The 6,023-nt window shown below is 52.1% G+C and overlaps 1 non-coding gene across 1 annotated transcript; it reads left to right on the top strand.

Annotated features, from left to right (window-relative positions):
• The first annotated feature begins 4,471 nt into the window (after positions 1-4,471).
• TRNAC-GCA (transfer RNA cysteine (anticodon GCA)) lies at positions 4,472-4,543 on the top strand. The gene has a single exon. It is a non-coding gene; the product is annotated as a tRNA-Cys (tRNA).
• Positions 4,544-6,023: the final 1,480 nt, after the last annotated feature.

Below are 6,023 nucleotides of genomic sequence, written 5' to 3'. Positions count from 1 at the left end.
CGACCCGACTCGGCGCTACCGTGTGCTAACGGCGTTACAAGAAACGACGCGTGCGGCATGAATTCACAGTAATTGCTGGCGCATATTTAATTATTTTTAGATTAATATTCGAGGCAACATGAAGATTTGTTTGTAATGTGCGATTTCATAGCTTATTTTATCTTCTCAGAAGTCAGTATTTTTATGCATCGTGGGCTACGTTCCTTGCACTCTTGCCACAGCCGCTGCTCTCGCATGCAGGATCTGCCTCGCAATTTATAGCGATAATGACCTCACTACACATGTACTGCCACGTCACTAAACGAGTCCACGTACCCTCTATGGAACACAAGAACTTTATTCTACGCAAAGACACTCAATGCATGCCGGCAAGGAAAGACTCGTTACTGACTCGGCGCAACCTCACAACGATGGCATAATCAACGCAGAGAACGCAAGTGTGGCAGCAGTCAGAATGACCGCCGAGTGCTTGCACAAAGGCCTGTAGCCGCCGGCTGTCAGCATGCGTTGGCTGCCAAGCGTGGTGTCGTTCTCGTGCATGGGCACGTCGACCTTCACGACGCCGCCGTCGAGGCTCTGCGCCCGGGTGTCCATCGTGTCATTCGGACGCTCCTTGACCGGCGCCCCACGGGGAAACTCTCGCACCTTCAAGATACGCACGGGCAAGTTCGGCTTTTTGGAGTCGGGCGGAGCGTCGCTCACGTTTGCAGCGGCGGACGACGCGCCGGTCGCTGTGGTGGCAGCAGTGACGTTCGTTCCGCCTGTCGTGGCGGCTGCGCCAACGAGGGCGGACAGGTTCAGGCCTTCTGGGGCCGCCGGCTTCCCGACGCAGCGTCCGTTGTTCTCGAGTGTCCCAGGCGGGCACTGGCAGGTACCCGAAGGGCTGCACTTGGCTCCAATGTCCTTGCAGTCGATGTCCGTGTTGCAAGGCCCGCTGACCGTCTTGCGGGGCGCGCAAACGATGTTGCCCAGCGGCGATGTCTCAATCTTGAACGTCTCGACGCAGTCGCACTCGCCCTTGCTGCCGCAGTGCGAGTTGTTCGCGGCGTAGGAGCACTGCTCGTCGTAACTGCACGGCCAGCCAAGGTGCGCGGCCGCCCGGCACGTGATGTGAGACGAGTTGAGGTGCACGGGATGGCCGCCGTCGCAGCGACAAGCAAGCGAACTGCCGCAGACGGCGTTGCGCGACGCGCACTCCGAGTCGTTTCGGCAGAAGTCGCCGTACGGCGAGTCGATCTCGACCCGCTCCTTGAGCAGGTTGCCGTCGACGCTGGCGACGCACTCGAAGACGTACTTGCCGGCGGGCGCCGGTAGCGTCTCCAGTCGGTCCACCTGGATGCGCAACGACTTGAGGAAGAAGTCCTTGCGCCCCGAGATGACCGAGCGCTGGACGACGTCTTCGAGCGGCTCGTCGTTGAGGGTCCACACGATGCTCGCCGAGTCGTGGTAGCCCGCGCTGCAGAACAGTTCCACGCCTCCGGAGTTCTCGATGACCGCAGGCACCGGATAGACCGAAAGGCGGCCCAGTTCGACCCTCACCGTTGCAGGGCCGCTCGAGGTCGTGATCGTGGTCTCGGCGGTCGTGAGTGACGTGGCCTCCGCTCTTGGCGTCGTCGACGCTGTGGTCGTAGCAACGCTGGTGGTGTCGTCGGACTTGGCCAGGGGCGCACGCGAAGCTGCGTCTGCTGGTGCCGCGACGGCTGGCGCTTCTGTCGCGATCACTGGAACATTTTCAGCGTTTGCCTTTGCCGCATCAGCCACGGCGTCGGCAGTAGATGTCGAAGGCTGTTGTGCGCCTTGTTTGTCGCCAGACAAGGCGGGCTCCGGTGGCAGCATGGCGGCCAACGAGTCGTTGTTGCCGCCATTCAGCGACGCGAAGTCGGGCACCTCGTACTCTTCGTAGGCCGTGCCGTTGATAATGGTGATGTTGACTCCGGCGAGCGCTGCGGCTGCGAGCACTTCGGCACTGAGTGTGCCGTTGAGGTTGTCCACCGCAGCTGCGGGCGGGGCTTGCGACACCAGCACTACCTCGTCGGCGTGGGACGAAGGCAATTGTTGGAGGCACAGGCATGCCAGGAACGCTATCCGCAACATGGCCGCTCCTGTACTGGGCGGCAACTCGGTGAACCCTTCGTTAGCCGGAAGACCTCAGTCGGCCGCCTCTGCTGAAGCCGGCGACACCGGGCATGCAGCGTCCGCTTGCTTGTCGTCTTCGTCGTCTGCTTGATCTCCAGCGTCGGCTGTCTGCGTGCAGACGCTAGCGCGCAGCAACGTTTTGTGATGGCGCCGGCTCGCGGGTGACGTATGTATGTACTACGTACCTAATGCCCATGCTAATCCCGAAGCGCGGGCTCGCGCGTTTGTGGCAGCGTTCCATCGCTCTGGAACGCCCGATGAAGGCACGCGTTCCAAAAGAACGACTGTTCTAGGAGCATGTCTTAAAGTTTGCTCCTTGACATCATTCGTGCATTAGCTCGCATTGCAGTGTTTTAGTGCTAATTTCCACTTACCCCCCGTATTCAGAAATGCATCTTAACTTGAAGCCCATGCTTAACTTGACTTGATTGGAATGTCGTCTGTCGTGAACGCACCAAAGGAAAGGCATTGAGCGTTCTGGACGCGTTCGCACCAGGCGTCATTTATATCAAGTCAAGTGCGAGCTTCAAGTCAATATAAGCATTTCCGAATACGGGGTTTAGACGCACCACAACAAGCGGCGTCTCTGCTTCTATTCTCTCTGTCCCATTCGTATTTTTCACAGCAGCGGAGATTAATTAAGGATCGAGGCGGATGCCGCGCACAATGCATCGTCGCCGGGCGCCTCGTGTCCGTGTGTATTTTGAGAATGTTAATATGTGCTTCAATCGCTAAAAGATGCTTATTCGTCTATCATCGCAGTTTGAAATTCAGAACCGCCGTGAGGGTTTCTGCAAGAAAACGAGGAAATGTGGTAGTTCGTTTCAAAATTTCGTGTCCATGAGTATACACTAAGGCAATCGGGTCATCTTCGTATGGAGGGAGAGAGAAAGAGAGAAAACATTTATTTGTAATGAGATGGGGTGACTTCCTCGTAGGGTGGAGCCCTTAGTTCAGGGCCCCATTGGCTCGCACCACTCCACGTGCCCGCCGGATCGTATGGAGTTATAGCCTCATCGACAAGGGACGATTTGATGCATCCGCGCTGGGACATGCAGCAGTGTGTTCAGTGGTATAACAAAGTATTTATGTTAGCAAAATTCAAATACCAATCCTATATATATGTTGCATCTCGCATCTCGAGCAGCAAGGATATCCAGACGCTTCCCGACGAATTAATTCAAATTGGGTCAGTGGACCCATGCACACTAAGAAAAGTTTGCACCGGCTGTTTGAGGCTTATCTTGTCCCCCTAACAATATATTAAATCTGTTTTTCCGTACCACATTCTTTCCTTTTTTACCGCTGCGCACCCGGTATTTTTCAGGTCACAAACAGCATAGCTAGGCGTTGTCAATGTGACATTCTCGACTGGGAAAGTAGCGAAGGTAAGCAAGAATGGTGATAATTGTTTGGTGACAAGCTACGCCTCAAAGGGGTAACCTTTTCTTTTTATTGTACACACACGCATGCGATCCGGGCAAGAGTTCGCGAGAAAGCTATGCGACTTCTTCGAAACGCTTCCAAAGCATATATGTGCTGCTTCGACTGCTTGCGTCTTCTGTGCTGTTGCTGCTCCTTGGAGGTGAATGGGGAGCGAGGGCGGGGGGGCGATTTCATTTCTAGCGAGCCCTTTTCAATAGCGTCCATAATCGCGGCCGTTGCCAGGGTGGGAGAAGGCTCGAGCTCGCTTCTTCCCGACGCCGCCCCGGATGCGGGAGCCGCCGGGGACCTTCTCCGTAGGCGTCGCCGCCGCTGGGAGGCGGCTATCAGAAGTTCAGAGCTGGCAGACCAGCTCTGGGCCGTCCGGCAAGCCGAAGATGCCGCTCGAGTCCAAGGACTTCGAGCCGTCACCTGAGGCCACCACAGCAAGCACTGCCGGACTATTCTTTATTAAAGTTTCTTCTTCTTCTTCAATAGCGCGCCTTAACTTGCTCTGCAAAAAAAGAAAAAAAGCGGTTCTTTCTAGATCAATAACCAACTACTACACTGTTACCACCACCACCACCACGTCCGTGAATGCGCTAATTAATTATCGCTAATCACTGATCAACAAACTTATTATCATTTGTAAGATGACTGTGTAATTAGGAGTTTTAGGACACATTTTGGGGCTGTAACGATTCGCGGCGTCAGCTACGGAGGTTCAACGTGCCGGACATGGTAGTGCGGGACTGCCTATTATTTACGGCAGCAAACTTAGTGGCCGAGCTCGTCAGTGGATGACCGTTGTGGTAAGCTGTTGGTTCAAACTACCCTCACATATAAAAAAAAGGAATGCAAGAGGAAAGCTCCCGACTAGAAAGATGTTATTTAAACCGACATATTCGCACTTGGGGGTATAGCTCAGTGGTAGAGCATTCGACTGCAGATCGAGAGGTCCCCGGTTCAAACCCGGGTGCCCCCTCTTTTTTTTTCTTTGCATTTTTTTTATTCTATGTTCTGCGATGAGAGTGAAAGGTCGGGAATGGCTATGCTAGTGCTAATATTTCTCTTTTATTCAGAGAACAAGTCTGAACTGGAACCGCCTTCCTTGGTGTGTGTGTGTGTGTGTGTGTGTGTGTGTGTGTGTGTGTGTGTGTGTGTGTGTGTGTGTGTGTGTGTGTGTGTGTGTGTGTGTCAGTCAGACAACACCAAATGTCCTAAGGACATCCCAAGCAAGTTCTAAAGTCCCAAGTCAGAAAAAAAAAAGGAAGTCATATGGATGTTTCATAGACTTCAGGGAACGGCCGGATGTTCAATGAATTATGAACGTCCCAGAATAGTATATGAATCGGCAGCTGCATGCAATATATATATATATAGTCATATCAATGCATATTGCTTATTTCCGTTGTCTTTATGAAATCACGCAAATTTTGAGCGATCAGTGTTTAAAACGAATTCTTATGTGCCATCCCAGTACACGCACGACGTGCCCTCATTCGCTCTCAAATTAAGCTTGCCTAACCCTGCAAAAATTGCATGCATTACGGAGGCGAGAACACAAAATGTCACTTATTTGCTGTGATTTTGCATATAAATCTTCCCGCCGTTCGGGCGTTAATTCATTAGTAAGCGCAATACGTTAAATAATATCGTGCGATAGGCTACGTTGGTCGTTTATTCCCACATTTATATATACCTCGATCTTGCGCACGAAACTGGTTCAACGTACTTATACGTTCTGATGGCGCATGAAAACGTTCAGCGTAGATAAACATTACAGGGGCTTGAAACCGTCCGTGTGACAGACCTGCGTGCATATACTTTCTACCACTCTCTACTTGCCAAGTTCACGGAGAAGCGGCGAGCAGTTTCGATTTCAGTTCTCTCTCTATTATTACATAACTAATACTAAATAGGGAGGCAAAAACAATAAAAAAGGTTTATTATTAGTACTTACATTCCGGATAGCTTCTTCTTTTGATTTTATTGTATCCCTTATGTACTGCAAATTCTGGTACACTCTAGGCAAGGCGGCTATGGCTGCTTTGTCCATGGTTTCGTATCTTCATCCCGTGTCCTCCGTGTCTGTGTCGCGCGCTTTTTGAAATAGTGTTTTCGAAGTTGGGCTCATGAAGCCGGTCTGCGTTCCAATCGAAGGTAAGTGTTGTCGTTTTACGACTGTTTTTGATCAGTCTGGCCTGCGGACACAGGTGCGATAGCCTTGCTTTTCACATTCTTTAGAGCTTACGCTTGGCGGGAAGCGCTACATGGAAAGCAAGCACGAAAGTAAGTTATCGTTCCATTTTGCATTCCTCCACGTTCGTAGCGTTAGCCTGCCGCTTTTAAAGTGCAGTCGAGTGCTATGCTCTCAATGTCGCTCGCGTAAACAACACGCATACGTCGGTTTACTGGCTAGTGTGAATCCGAATTACGAGAAACACAATTGACCAGTACTCTAC

This window comes from Dermacentor albipictus, chromosome 9 (assembly GCF_038994185.2).
Source record: "Dermacentor albipictus isolate Rhodes 1998 colony chromosome 9, USDA_Dalb.pri_finalv2, whole genome shotgun sequence".
Classification (NCBI taxonomy): Eukaryota; Metazoa; Arthropoda; class Arachnida; order Ixodida; family Ixodidae; genus Dermacentor; species Dermacentor albipictus.
This window is presented reverse-complemented; position numbering and strand designations above follow the sequence as displayed.